The 15,000-nt window shown below is 60.0% G+C and overlaps 1 non-coding gene across 1 annotated transcript; it reads right to left on the minus strand.

Annotated features, from left to right (window-relative positions):
* Positions 1–3,925: 3,925 nt before the first annotated feature.
* LOC131866277 (5S ribosomal RNA) lies at positions 3,926–4,044 on the minus strand. Its single transcript, XR_009364900.1, has one exon. It is a non-coding gene; the product is annotated as a 5S ribosomal RNA (ribosomal RNA).
* Positions 4,045–15,000: the final 10,956 nt, after the last annotated feature.

Raw genomic sequence — 15,000 nt, forward strand, 5'->3', positions numbered from 1 at the left:
ACCAGGAAGGGCTCAAGATGGCACCCGCGTTCCGTTTTTTTCACTATCTTTCAGAACGGAAATTTTAAAATCTCGTTTTTTTTTGCCTTTTCTGGAAATTAGTGAAGGCAGCGCATCAAAGGTGCGCAACGCTGGTGCGAACCTGGGAGCGCTCCGATGTGTGCTCCAAGGTGCGGCGTGCACGAAGTCGGACCCCGGTTTGCCCCGGGTGCGCACCTCGCGTGCACCTTGGTGCGCACACCTTGGCTGGGTTGCGCGCCCTGGTGGGCACCATGGTGCGCACCAAGGAGCGCTCCGAAGTGTGCTCCAAGGTGCGGCGTGCACGAAGTCGGAGCCCGGTTTGCCCCGGGTGCGCACCTCGCGTGCACCTTCGCCGCGGTGGGCACCATGGCGTGCACGAAGTCGGAGCCCGGTTTGCCCCGGGTGCGCACCTCGCATGCACCTTCGCCGGGGTGGGCACCTTGGTGTGCAGACCTTGGCTGGGTTGCGCGCCCTGGTGGGCACCATGGTGCGCACCAAGGAGCGCTCCGAAGTGTGCTCCAAGGTGCGGCCTGCACGAAGTCGGAGCCCGGTTTGCCCCGGGTGTGCACCTCGGGTGGGCACCTTGGTGCGCATGCCTTGCCTGGGCTGCGCACCAGGGCGGGCTCAAGATGGCACCCGCGTTCCTTTTTTTTCACTATCTTTCAAAACGGAAATTTTAAAATCTCATTTTTTTTTGCCTTTTTCTGGAAATTAGTGAAGGCAGCGCATCAAAGGTGCGCACCTCGCTGCCCACCACGGTGCGCAACGCCGGTGGGCACCCGGGAGTGCTTCGAAGTGTGCTCCAAGGTGCTGCGTGCACGTTGTCGGAGCCCGGTTTGCCCCGGGTGCGCACCTCGCGTGCACCTTCGTCGGGGTGGGCACCTTGGCTGGGTTTGCCCCGGCTGCGCTCCGAAGCGGGGTTATTGGAGCGCCGCCTCTTTTTTTGTCGGAGCGTTTGGTGGGGTTTCTCGCATTGGCTCTTCCGAGGCCCGGTTGCCACCCTGGCGCGCACGAAGTCGGAAGTAGGGTTAATTGCCCGGGTGCGCACCTTTGCCAGGGTGGGCACCTTACCTGGGCTGCGCACCAGGGCGGGCTCAAGATGGCACGCGCGTTCCGTTTTTTTCACTATCTTTCAAAACGGAAATTTTAAAATCTCCTTTTTTTTTTGCCTTTTCTGGAAATTAGTGAAGGCAGCGCATCAAAGGTGCGCACCTCGCTGCCCACCTTGGTGTGCTCTGAGGTGCGCACCCGGGAGCGCTACGAAGTGTGCTCCAAGGTGCGGCGTGCACGTTGTCGGAGCCCGGTTTGCCCCGGGTGCGCACCTCGCCTGCACCTTGGCCGGGGTGGGCACCTTGGCTGGGTTTGCCCAGGGTGCGCTCCGAAGCGGGGTTACTGGAGCGCCCCCTCTTTTTTTGTCAGAGCGTTTGGTGGGGTTTCTCGCATTGGCTCTTCCCAGGCCCGGTTGTTGGGTGCGCTCCCACCCTGGCGCGCGCGAAGTTGGAAGTTGGGTTAATTGCCCGGGCGCGCACCTTCGCCAGGGTGGGCACCTTGGTGCGCACACCTTGGCTGGGCTGCGCACCAGGGCGGGCTCAAGATGGCACCAGCATTCCCTTTTTCTCACTATCTTTCAAAACGGAAATTTTAAAATCTCGTTTTTTTTTTGCCTTTTATGGAAATTAGTGAAGGCATCGCATCAAAGGTGCGCACCTCGCTGCCCACCTTGGTGTGCTCCGAGGTGCCCACCACGGTGCGCAACGCCGGTGCGAACCCGGGAGCGCCCCGATGTGTGCTCCAAGGTGCGGCGTGCACGAAGTCGGACCCCGGTTTGCCCCGGGTGCGCACCTCGCGTGCACCTTGGTGCGCACACCTTGGCTGGGTTGCGCGGCCTGGTGGGCACCATGGTGCGCACCAAGGAGCGCTCCGAAGTGTGCTCCAAGGTGCGGCGTGCACGAAGTCGGAGCCCGGTTTGCCCCGGGTACGCACCTCGCGTGCACCTTCGCCGGGGTGGGCACCTCGGCTGGGTTGCGCGCCCTGGTGCGCACCAAGGAGCGCTCCGAAGTGTGCTCCAAGGTGCGGCGTGCACGAAGTCGGAGCCCGGTTTGCCCCGGGTGCGCACCTTCGCCGCGGTGCGCACCATGGCGTGCACGAAGTCGGAGCCCGGTTTGCCCCGGGTGCGCACCTCGCGTGCACCTTCGGCGGGGTTGCGCGCCCTGGTGGGCACCATGGTGCGCACCAAGGAGCGCTCCGAAGTGTGCTCCAAGGTGCGGCGTGCACGAAGTCGGAGCCCGGTTTGCCCCGGGTGCGCACCTCGCGTGCACCTTCGGCGGGGTTGCGCGCCCTGGTGGGCACCATGGTGCGCACCAAGGAGCGCTCCGAAGTGTGCTCCAAGGTGCGGCGTGCACGAAGTCGGAGCCCGGTTTGCCCCGGGTGCGCACCTCGCGTGCACCTTCGCCGCGGTGGGCACCATGGCGTGCACGAAGTCGGAGCCCGGTTTGCCCCGGGTGCGCACCTCGCGTGCACCTTCGCCGGGGTGGGCACCTCGGCTGGGTTGCGCGCCCTGGTGCGCACCAAGGAGCGCTCCGAAGTGTGCTCCAAGGTGCGGCGTGCACGAAGTCGGAGCCCGGTTTGCCCCGGGTGCGCACCTCGCGTGCACCTTCGCCAGGGTGGGCACCTCGGTGCGCACACCTTCTCAATGTTTTCTTGCCTTTTCTGGAAATTGGTGAAGGCAGCGCATCAAAGGTGCGCACCTCGGTGTGCTCCGAGGTGCGAACCCGAGAGCGCTCCGAGGTGCCCACGAAGTCGAAAGTCGGGTTAATTGCATTGTTTTCCCCGGGTGCGCTCCGAGGTGCGCAACATCGGCGCGCACCAAGGAGGGCTCCGAAGTGTGCTCCAAGGTGCGCACGATGGCGTGCACCTCTGGTGCGCACGATTCGGAGCTCGGTTTGACCGGGGTGCGCACACCTTGGCTGGGTTGCGCACCTTTTGTGCGCTCCAAGGTGCGCACGAAGTCGGAGCTCGGTTTGCCCCGGGTGCGCACCTTCGCCAGGGTGCGCACCTTGATGCGCACGCCTTGGCTGGGCTGCGCACCTTGGTGGGCGCCATGGTGCGCACCTTTCGTGCGCTCCAAGGTGCGCACGAAGTCGGAGCTCGGTTTGCCCCGGGTGCGCACCTTGGTGGGCGCCATGGTGCACTCCGAGGTGCCCAAGATTGGTGCGCACCAAGGAGCGCTCCGAAGTGCGCTCCAAGGTGCGCGCGAAGTCGAAAGTTGGGTTAATTGTCCGGTTTGCCTCGGGTGCGCACCTTGCGTGCACCTTCGCCAGGGTGGGCGCCTTGGTGCGCACACCTTGGCTGGGCTGCGCACACCTTGGCACCCGCGTTTCCTTCATTTTAAATTTTTTTTTTTTACAATCTCTCAAGTGGGAAATTCTATAATCTCAACTTTTTTTGCCTTTTCAGGAAACTTTTGAATGGAGCGCATCATTGGTGCGCTCCGAAGTGTGCTCCAAAGCTCTCTCCAGCTGCGTGCACCTGCCCCGGCCGCGCACCCGGCCCCGCCCAGCTTCGCTCACCTGTCCCGGGCGTCTGGTGCGGAACCTTAGAGTAAGAAACATCACCGTGCACCTTGGCCAACGTGCGCGACTCGACCGAGCGCGCACTGGCCGAGGTGCACACCGATTTCACCTGGGTGCGCGCGCAGCACCTCGGGCGCACCGGGGTGCGCGCACAACGCCCGGGTTGCACCGTGGCCTGTGTGCTCGGGGCGCCTCGGGTGCGCGCTCGGTGTCGCCCCCGCGCGCGCGGTAGTGCGGGCAGCGCACCCCGGCCCGGCCCGGCCCCGACGAGAACGCAAACGGGCAAAAGGTTTATTCAAATAGCATTGCGACGCCCGGCGAAAAACTAAAAAAGGGTGCAACACCGGGACTTCCCGGGAGGTCACCCATCCCAGTACTACTCCGGCCCAAGCGCGCTTAACTGCGGAGTTCTGATGGGATCCGGTGCACTAACGCTGGTATGATCGCACCCGTTATGAGCTTGTCGCAGTGTGTACTTAGCAAACCGCGACCCACGTGCGAATCCACCCCGGCCACCCACCCCCGTCGAGGTGCACACCCTCCCTCGCGAAGTGCGCCCCGTTCGCCAAGTGTGAGCCCTGCCCGGGTGCGCGCACCTTGCTAGGGCGTCGGGTGTGCACCCGGCCCGGCCTACGTGCGTGCACCTGGAGGGGGCGTCGTGTGCGTGCAGTGTCCCGTCTGCAACGCGGTGCCCACACACCACCTCGGGCGCAACGACCTGCGCTCACATGTGGGCCGAGTGCACCTTGGTGCATGTTCGGGGCGCCTCGGGTGCACGCTCGATCTTGCCCCGGTGCACCAAGGCGCTCGGTTTGCCCCGGGTGCGCACTTGGTGCAAGGTGGGCACCCAAAATAGGGATCAAGCACCAAAACACAAGTTTCGGGATGCAAAATGGGACCCAAGGACCACAAATGCGTTCCAAGACCCATGATGGGTCCACGAGAACAAAAATGTGTTCCGAGACTTAATAAACAAATATTGGGTTTTAGGAGAAGAAACATGCTCTGATGCCCAAAACGAGAATCGACCCCGAAAAGGCCACAGGCCAAAAGTGGGATGCGAGACAAAAAAAAATGGGACCCGAGGACCAAAATTGGGTTCCCAGGTCGAAGACAGGGCAACCGGACAAGAAACGACCTCTAAGGCTCGAAATGAGTCCCGACGACTAAAACTTGACAAGAAGCACCCATCAGGCACCCAACTCGACACCCATGGGATGCCGACCCACCCGGGCTTCCACCTAGCACACCTTGGCACCCACCCACCCTCGCACCCAACCTCGCACCCAACTTAGCACCTTTGAACCCACATTGGCACTCACCCTGACCCTGGCACCTTGGAACCCACATTGGCACTCACCTTGACCCTGGCACCCACCTTTGCACTCACCTTGGGACCCACCCTGGCTCCCACCTCGGCACCCACCCAGACACCCACCTTGGTTCCTTGGCACCCACCTTGGATCCTTGGCACCCACCCCGACACCCACCTTGGCACGCAACTTGGCTACTTGCCACCCACCTTGGCTCCTTGACGCCCACCCCGACAACCACCCCGTGACCTACCCTGGCTAGGGTTGGTGCACACCCACCCTGGTGCCCACCTTGGCACCCACCCTATGACCCACCTTGGCACGCACCTTAGTACCCACCCCGTTACCCACCCTAGGACCCACCCCGTGACCCACCTTGGCCAGGGTGGGTGCACCCACCCTGGTGCCCACCTTGGCACCCACCCATCCTAGCACCCAGCCTGTGACCGGGCTTGGAACCCAACCTTGCACCCGCACCCGTCTTGGCCAGTGTGGGTGCGCACCCATCCTGGCACCCACGTTGTGACACACCCTTTAACCCACGCACCCTAGCACCCACGTTGGCACCCACCTTGGAACCCAACCTAGCAACTTGGCACCCACCCCGTGACCCACCTTGGCATCCACCATAGCAGTCGCCGACTTGGCACCCACCTCGGCACCCACCTTGACACTTGTGGACCCACCTTGCCACTCACCCTAGCATCGACCCATCCTAGCACCCACCCTGGCACCTTTGCACCCTAGCACTCACCCATCCTAGCACCTAACCTGTGACCCACCTTGACACTCACCCTCGCACCCACCTTGGAACCCAACCTAGCACCCACCCACCCTGACACCAACCCTAGCACCTACCCACCCTTGCACCCACCCTGTGACCCATCTTGGCACCCACCCATCCTACCACTCAACCTATCACCCACCTTCTCACCCACCTTGGCATCCACCTTAGCACCCACCCACACTGGCACCTTGGCACCCACCTCGGGCAAGGTGGGTGCACACCCACCCTGGCACCCAATTTAGAACCCACCGAGCATGTTACCCACCTTGGCACCCACATTGCAGCCCACCCTAGTACCCACCCTATGACCCACATTGGCATCCACACCCTAGCACCCAGGCACCTCGACACCCGCCTTGACACCCACCCTAGCACTGAACCTGTGACCCACCTTGGAACTCACCCTAGAACCCACCCACCCTGTGAACCACCTTGGCATCCACCTTAGCACCCACCCACCTTGGCACCCACTCTAGCACTCACCCATCCTAACACCCAACTTGTTACCCACCTTGGCACCCGCCCTCGCGTCCACCTTGAAACCCACCCTAGCACCCACCCACGCAGGAGCCCACCTTGGCACCCAACCTAACACCCACGCATCCTGGCACCCAACTTGTGACCCACCTTGGAACCCACCCTAGTACCCACCTTTGAACCCACTATATCACCAACCCACCTTGGCACCCACCCTATGACCCTCTTTGGAATCCACCCTAGCACGCACCCACCCTGGCACCCACCATGGAGCGCACCCTAGCACCCACCCACCTCGGCACGCACCTCAACACCCACCTTGGTGTGCGCACTGCGCCAACCTCTCAAAGACCCTATGTGGTGCGCTCCAAAGTGTACACCTTTGGTGCGCTCCAAGGTGCGCACCTTTGGTGCACACCGAGGTGCACACCAAAGTGTGCACCGAGGTGAGCACCAAAGTGCACTCCAGGGTGCACACCAAGGCGTGCACCTTTGGTGCGGTCAATGCAAACGAATTCGGAAGTTGGGGTCGATGTCCTAATCGCTGCTGCAGACTACACGTATGAGAATCGGACAAATAGCTTTATATAGGGGAGGTGTTGCGTTTGATGGGTCGACTCCCCTGGTTGTGTGCACTGCACCAACTTCAAAGACCCTGTCTTGTTTAAGAAGTCAAAAGTTGGGGTGGATGTCCTAATCATTGCTGCAGTCTACGCATGTATGAGAATCAGACAAATAGCTTATATAGGGGAGGTGTTGCATTCGGTGGGTTGACTCCCCTGGTTGTGCGCACTGCGCCAACCTCAAAGACCCCGCATAGCAGAAGAAGTCGGAAGTCGGATTTTGGTGAGCACCAAGGCGTGCACCTTTGGTGCGGTCAACGCAGACGAATTCAGAAGTTGGGGTGGATGTCCTAATCGTTGTTGCAGGCTACACATGTATGAGAATCAGACAAATAGCTTATATAGGGGAGGTGTTGGGTTTGATGGGTCAACTCCCTTGGTTGTGCGCATTACGCCAACCTCAAAGACCTTGTTTTCGTTAAGAAGTCAAAAGTTGGGGTCAATGTCCTAATGGCTCCTGCAGGCTACACATGTATGAGAATCGGACAAATAGCTTATATAGGGGAGGTGTTGGGTTTGATGGGTCGACTCCCCTGGTTGTGCGCATTACGTCAACCTCAAAGACCTTGTTTTCGTTAAGAAGTCAAAAGTTGGGGTCGATGTCCTAATTGCTCCTGTAGACTACACATGTATGAGAATCAGACAAATAGCTTATATAGGGGAGGTGTTGGGTTTGATGGGTTGACTCCCCTAGTTGTTCGCATTACACCAACCTCAAAGACCTTGTTTTCGTTTAGAAGCCGAAAGTTGGGGTCGATGTCCTAATTGCTCCTGCAGGCTACGCATGTATGAGAATCAGACAAATAGCTTATATAGGGGAGGTGTTGGGTTTGATGGGTCGACTCCCCTGGTTGTGCGCATTGCGCCAACCTCAAAGACCCTGCATTGCGGATGAAGTCGAAAGTCAGAGTTTGGTGTGCTACAAGGTGTGGTCGAAGGTGCTCACCTAGGTGTGCACCTTTGGAGCACAGGAAAAGTGCCCTCCAAAAGTGCGCACCTTTGGAGTGCACAAAAGTGCCCTCCAAAAGTGCGCACCTTTGGAGCGCAGAAAAGTGCCCTCCAAAAAGTGCCCTCCAAAAGTGCGCACCTTTGGAGCGCAGAAAAGTGCCCTCCAAAAGTGCGCACCTTTGGAGCGCAGAAAAGTGCCCTCCAAAAAGTGCCCTCCAAAAGTGCGCACCTTTGGAGCGCAGAAAAGTGCCCTCCAAAAGTGCGCACCTTTGGAGCGCAGAAAAGTGCCCTCCAAAAAGTGCCCTCCAAAAGTGCGCACCTTTGGAGCGCAGAAAAGTGCCCTCCAAAAAGTGCCCTCCAAAAGTGCGCACCTTTGGAGCGCAGAAAAGTGCCCTCCAAAAAGTGCCCTCCAAAAGTGCGCACCTTTGGAGCGCAGAAAAGTGCCCTCCAAAAAGTGCCCTCCAAAAGTGCGCACCTTTGGAGCGCAGAAAAGTGCCCTCCAAAAAGTGCCCTCCAAAAGTGCGCACCTTTGGAGCGCAGAAAAGTGCCCTCCAAAAGTGCGCACCTTTGGAGCGCACAAAAGTGCCCTCCAAAAGTGCGCACTTTTGGTGCGCACCAAGGCGCTGGTTCGGTCGTTGCAGGCGAGTTCGGAAGTTGGGGTCGATGTCCTGAGCGGAGGTGCAAACTACACAGGTGTCGGAATCGGACAAATAGCTTATATAGGGGAGGTGTATGCTTCGATGGGTCGACTCCCCAGGTTGAGCGCACCGCGCCAACCTCAAAGACCCTACGGTATGGATGAAGTCGGAAGTTGGGTCCGATGACCAATTCGATTAGTAGGTATGCTCATGAGGTCGGAATTTGGGTCCGATGACCTGCCATGTGCAGGAAGGCGAATGTTGACACTGTGCGTTGCAAGGTGCACACCAAGGCGCTGGTGCGGTCTTTTTAGTCGAGTTCGGAAGTTGGGGTCGATGTCCTGATCGGAGGTGCAAGCTACACAGGTGTGGGAATCGGACAAATAGCTTATATAGGGGAGGTGTATGCTTCGTTGGGTCGACTCCCCGGGTTGAGCGCACCGCGCCAACCTCAAAGACCCTACGGTATGGATGAAGTCGGAAGTTGGGTCCGATGACCGATTCGATATGTAGGCATACTCGCGAGGTCGGAATTTGGGTCCGATGACCTGCCACGTGCAGGAAGGCGAATGTTGGCACTGTGCGTTGCAAGGTGCGCACCAAGGCGCTGGTTCGGTCGTTGGAGGCGAGTTCGGAAGTTGGGGTCGATGTCTTGATCGGAGGTGCAAACTACACAGGTGTGGGAATCGGACAAATAGCTTATATAGGGGAGGTGTATGCTTCGTTGGGTCGACTCCCCGGGTTGAGCGCACCGCGCCAACCTCAAAGACCCTACGGTATGGATGAAGTCGGAAGTTGGGTCCGATGACCGATTCGATATGTAGGCATACTCGCGAGGTCGGAATTTGGGTCCGATGACCTGCCATGTGCAGGAAGGCGAATGTTGGGACTGTGCGTCGCAAGGTGCGCACCAAGGCGCTGGTGCCGTCGTTGCAGTCGAGTTCGGAAGTTGGGGTCGATGTCCTGGTCAGAGGTGCAAACTACACAGGTGTGGGAATCGGACAAATAGCTTATATAGGGGAGGTGTATGCTTCGATGGGTCGACTCCCTGGGTTGAGCGCACCGCGCCAACCTCAAAGACCCTACAGTATGGATGAAGTCGGAAGTTGGGTCCGATGACCGATTCGATACGTAGGCATATTGGCGAGGTCTGAATTTGTGTCCGATGACCTGCCATGCGCAGGAAGGCGGAATTTGGGTCCGATGACCGAGTTGATGGCGTGCCATGCGCAGAAAGGCGGAATTTGGGTCCGATGACCGAGTTGATGTTGATGGCCCGCCATGCACAGGAAGGCGGAATTTGGGTCCGATGACCGATTTGAAGGCGTGCCATACGCAAAAAGGCGGAGTTTGGGTCCGATGACCGAGTTGATATTGATGGCCCGCCATGCGCAGGAAGGCGGAATTTGGGTCCGATGACCTGACATACGCATGGAGTCCGACTCGGGGGCCGATGTTCGATTCGATGACTTGCATTGTGGGTAAAGTCGGAAGTTGTGGTCTTTGACCCGATTCGATGACCAGACTTCGGCTGCTTGAGAATCGGACAAATAACTTATATAGGGGAGGTAGTGTTCTCGAGCATCCTCCCCCCGTGCCCGTTTATGTCGATTGATGCTGGTGCTCGACTGGTTGGAGCGCTCGGATGCAAAAATCTTGCACCAGGATTTATCGATTGTGATGGACACGGCAAGTCTCCTGATTGCTATGCAGGAGCTCATCGTGAATCTCTATGCGGCCTTGGTATGGACTCGACCTGCGGAATGGTTCGGCAATGGTAGTCGCTCCAACACGTCCTTGCAATGGCCACAGAGGTGATTCGACTAGAGCTCCAGTCTAGCTTTTGGGTTGCTTGGCGGACTGGTATAGCCGCGATCGAGTTCCGGCCATGAACGTTTTAGATAGCTCTTGGGCTTTCTGGGACGGAAGTCGGAAGTTTGGGCTGTTGTCCGATTTGATGACCATTCTTCGGATGTGTGAGAATCGGACAAATAACTTATATAGGGGACTGTGTTGTCTCACGCAGCCCCCTCCGTGCCCCTCTATCTCGACCGATGTTGGTGCTTGAAAGGGTTGGGATCGCTCGGATTTATAAACGTGCACCACCATTTGTCGAGTGTGAGGGACGCGGCAGGTCTCCTAAATGCTATGCGGGCGCTCTCTGAGAATCTCTATCCGGCCTCGACACAGACTAGTCTTGCTGAATGGTTTGGCACTGGTAGTCGATCCAACACGTCGTTGTTGTGGCCGCCTAGGCGATTCGATTCGAGCCCCCGTCTAGCTTTTGGGTTGCTTGGCGGATTTTGCCCTATCCGCAAGTGAGCTCGGTCCCTAAACGTTCGAGAAACCCGATTGCTATGCGCCGACTCTCTTTCTTGCGAGCCTCCATCTAGCTTTTGGGTCTCTACGGAACGGAAGTCGGAATCTGGGACCGTTGTTTGATTCGACGAGGCAGACTACGGTTGTGCGAGAATCGGACAAATAACTTATATAGGGGAGGTGTTGACTGGAGCATTCTCCCCCGTGCCCCTCTAACTCGACCAATGCTGGCGCTCGAACGGTGGTAGCGCTCGGATTTTCATTGAGCGCCAGCATTGGTCGATTTAGAGGGGCATGCGAGATTCCCGAATGCTATGCGAGGGCTCTAACGGAAATGTCTATTGGTTTCGGTATGGATGCAATTGCGAGTGGTTCGGCAAAGGTAGTCGTTCCGATGCGTCCATGTCGTGGCCAAATCGATAATTCGATTTGAGCCCTCGTATAGCATTTGGGTCTCTCGATGTGATTCCGCATTCCAGTCCCTTTGGGCACTGCTTGAGCCGCATCCCAGGGGGTTCCCTTCCCAATAATCTGCCTCGCAACCCGATTGCTATGCGGTGAGGCTCCTCGGCCGCCTCGGAACTATCTGTGTATCAGACGCATCGCGGGATAAGGGGTTGGCAACGGTAGTCGCCCCAAGCGCGTCCGATGCTTGGACCATTCCGAGGCGGCCCTGAAGCCTCTTCCGTCTAGCCGTTGGGTCCTTCTCGCCGCATCCCTCGCCTCGCACCCCGATTGCTATGCGGTGAGGCTCCTCAGCCGCCTCGGAACTATCTGTGTATCGGACGCGTCGCGGGATAAGGGGTTGTCACTGGTAGTCGCCCCAAGCGCGTCCGATGCTTGGACCATTCCGAGGCGGCCCTGAAGCCTCTTCCGTCTAGCCGTTGGGTCCTTCTCGCCGCATCCCTCGCCTCGCACCCCGATTGCTATGCGGTGAGGCTCCTCGGCCGCCTCGGAACTATCTGTGTATCGGACGCGTCGCGGGATAAGGGGTTGTCATTGGTAGTCGCCCCAAGCGCGTCCGATGCTTGGACCATTCCGAGGCGGCCCTGAAGCCTCTTCCGTCTAGCCGTTGGGTCCTTCTCGCCGCATCCCTCGCCTCGCACCCCGATTGCTATGCGGTGAGGCTCCTCGGCCGCCTCGGAACTATCTGTGTATCGGACGCGTCGCGGGATAAGGGGTTGTCACTGGTAGTCGCCCCAAGCGCGTCCGATGCTTGGACCATTCCGAGGCGGCCCTGAAGCCTCTTCCGTCTAGCCGTTGGGTCCTTCTCGCCGCATCCCTCGCCTCGCACCCCGATTGCTATGCGGTGAGGCTCCTCGGCTGCCTCGGAACTATCTGTGTATCGGACGCGTCGCGGGATAAGGGGTTGTCACTGGTAGTCGCCCCAAGCGCGTTCGATGCTTGGACCATTCCGAGGCGGCCCTGAAGCCTCTTCCGTCTAGCCGTTGGGTCCTTCTCGCCGCATCCCTCGCCTCGCACCCCGATTGCTATGCGGTGAGGCTCCTCGGCCGCCTTGGAACTATCTGTGTATCGGACGCGTCGCGGGATAAGGGGTTGTCACTGGTAGTCGCCCCAAGCGCGTCCGATGCTTAGACCATTCCGAGGCGGACCCGAAGCCTCTTCCGTCTAGCCGTTGGGTCCTTCTCGCCGCATCCTTCGCCTCGCACCCCGATTGCTATGCGGTGAGGCTCCTCGGCCGCCTCGGAACTATCTGTGTATCGGACGCGTCGCGGGATAAGGGGTTGTCACTGGTAGTCGCCCCAAGCGCGTCCGATGCTTGGACCATTCCGAGGCGGACCCGAAGCCTCTTCCGTCTAGCCGTTGGGTCCTTCTCGCCGCATCCCTCGCCTCGCACCCCGATTGCTATGCGGTGAGGCTCCTCGGCCGCCTTGGAACTATCTGTGTATCGGACGCGTCGCGGGATAAGGGGTTGTCACTGGTAGTCGCCCCAAGCGCGTCCGATGCTTGGACCATTCCGAGGCGGACCCGAAGCCTCTTCCGTCTAGCCGTTGGGTCCTTCTCGCCGCATCCCTCGCCTCGCACCCCGATTGCTATGCGGTGAGGCTCCTCGGCCGCCTTGGAACTATCTGTGTATCGGACGCGTCGCGGGATAAGGGGTTGTCACTGGTAGTCGCCCCAAGCGCGTCCGATGCTTGGACCATTCCGAGGCGGACCCGAAGCCTCTTCCGTCTAGCCGTTGGGTCCTTCTCGCCGCATCCCTCGCCTCGCACCCCGATTGCTATGCGGTGAGGCTCCTCGGCCGCCTTGGAACTATCTGTGTATCGGACGCGTCGCGGGATAAGGGGTTGTCACTGGTAGTCGCCCCAAGCGCGTCCGATGCTTGGACCATTCCGAGGCGGCCCCGAAGCCTCTTCCGTGTAGCCGTTGGGTCCTTCTCGCCGCATCCCTCGCCTCGCACCCCGATTGCTATGCGGTGAGGCTCCTCGGCCGCCTTGGAACTATCTGTGTATCGGACGCGTCGCGGGATAAGGGGTTGTCACTGGTAGTCGCCCCAAGCGCGTCCGATGCTTGGACCATTCCGAGGCGGCCCCGAAGCCTCTTCCGTGTAGCCGTTGGGTCCTTCTCGCCGCATCCCTCGCCTCGCACCCCGATTGCTATGCGGTGAGGCTCCTCGGCCGCCTTGGAACTATCTGTGTATCGGACGCGTCGCGGGATAAGGGGTTGTCACTGGTAGTCGCCCCAAGCGCGTCCGATGCTTGGACCATTCCGAGGCGGACCTGAAGCCTCTTCCCTCTAGCCGTTGGGGCTTTCTCGCCGCATCCCTCGCCTCGCACCCTGATTGCTATGCTGTGAGGCTCCTCGGCCGCCTTGGAACTATCTGTGTATCGGACGCATCGCGGGATAAGGGGTTGGCAGTGGTAGTCGCCCCAAGCGCATCCGATGCTTGGACCATTCCGAGGCGGCCCTGCAGCCTCTTCCGTCTAGCCGTTGGGGCCATCTCGCCGCATCCCCCACCTCGCACCACGATTGCTATGCGGTGAGGCTCCTTGGCCGCCTCGGAACTATCTGTGTATCGGACGCATCGCGGGATAAGGGGTTGTCACTGGTAGTCGCCCCAAGCGCGTCCGATGCTTGGACTATTCCGAGGCGGCCCTGCAGCCTCTTCCGTCTAGCCGTTGGGGCCATCTCGCTGCATCCCCCACCTCCTCGGCCGCCTCGGAACTATCTGTGTATCGAACGCATCGCGGGATAAGGGGTTGGCAGTGGTAGTCGCCCCAAGCGCGTCCGATGCTTGGACTATTCCGAGGCAGCCCTGCAGCCTCTTCCGTCTAGCCTTTGGGGCCATCTCGCCGCATCCCTCGCCTCGCACCCCGATTGCTATGCGGTGAGGCTCCTCGGCCGCCTGGGAACTATCTTCGTATCGGACGCATCGCGGGATAAGGGGTTGTCACTGGTAGTCGCCCCAAGCGCGTCCGATGCTTGGACTATTCCGAGGCGGCCCTGTGGCCTCTTCCGTCTAGCCGTTGGGGCCATCTCGCCGCATCCCCCACCTCGCACCCCGATTGCTATGCGGTGAGGCTCTTCGGCCGCCTTGGAACTATCTTCGTATCGGACGCATTGCGGGATAAGGGGTTGTCACTGGTAGTGGCCCCAAGCGCGTCCGATGCTTGGACTATTCCGAGGCGGCCCTGCAGCCTCTTCCGTCTAGCCGTTGGGGCCATCTCGCCGCATCCCCCACCTCGCACCCCGATTGCTATGCGGTGAGGCTCCTCGGCCGCCTTGGAACTATCTTCGTATCGGACGCATCGCGGGATAAGGGGTTGTCACTGGTAGTCGCCCCAAGCGCGTCCGATGCTTGGACTATTCCGACGCGGCCCTGTGGCCTCTTCCGTCTAGCCGTTGGGGCCATCTCGCCGCATCCCCCACCTCGCACCCCGATTGCTATGCGGTGAGGCTCCTCGGCCGCCTTGGAACCATCTTCGTATCGGACGCATCGCGGGATAGGGGGCTGTCACTGGTAGTCGCCCCAAGCGTGTCCGATGCTTGGACCATTCCTAGGCGGCCCTGAAGCCTCTTCCGTCTAGCCGTTGGGGCCTTCCCGCCCCATCCCTCGCCTCGCACCCCCGATTGCTATGCGGTGAGGCTCCTCGGCCGCCTTGGAACCATCTGTGTATCGGACGCATCGCGGGATAAGGGGTTGGCACTGGCAGTCGCCCCAAGCGCGTCCGATGCTTGGACCATTCCGAGGTGGCCCTGAAGCCTCTTCCGTCTAGCCGTTGGGGCCTTCCCGCCCCATCCCTCGCCTCGCACCCCGATTGATATGCGGTGAGGCTCCTC

This window comes from Cryptomeria japonica, unplaced genomic scaffold (genome assembly GCF_030272615.1).
Source record: "Cryptomeria japonica unplaced genomic scaffold, Sugi_1.0 HiC_scaffold_138, whole genome shotgun sequence".
NCBI classification, from domain to species: Eukaryota; Viridiplantae; Streptophyta; class Pinopsida; order Cupressales; family Cupressaceae; genus Cryptomeria; species Cryptomeria japonica.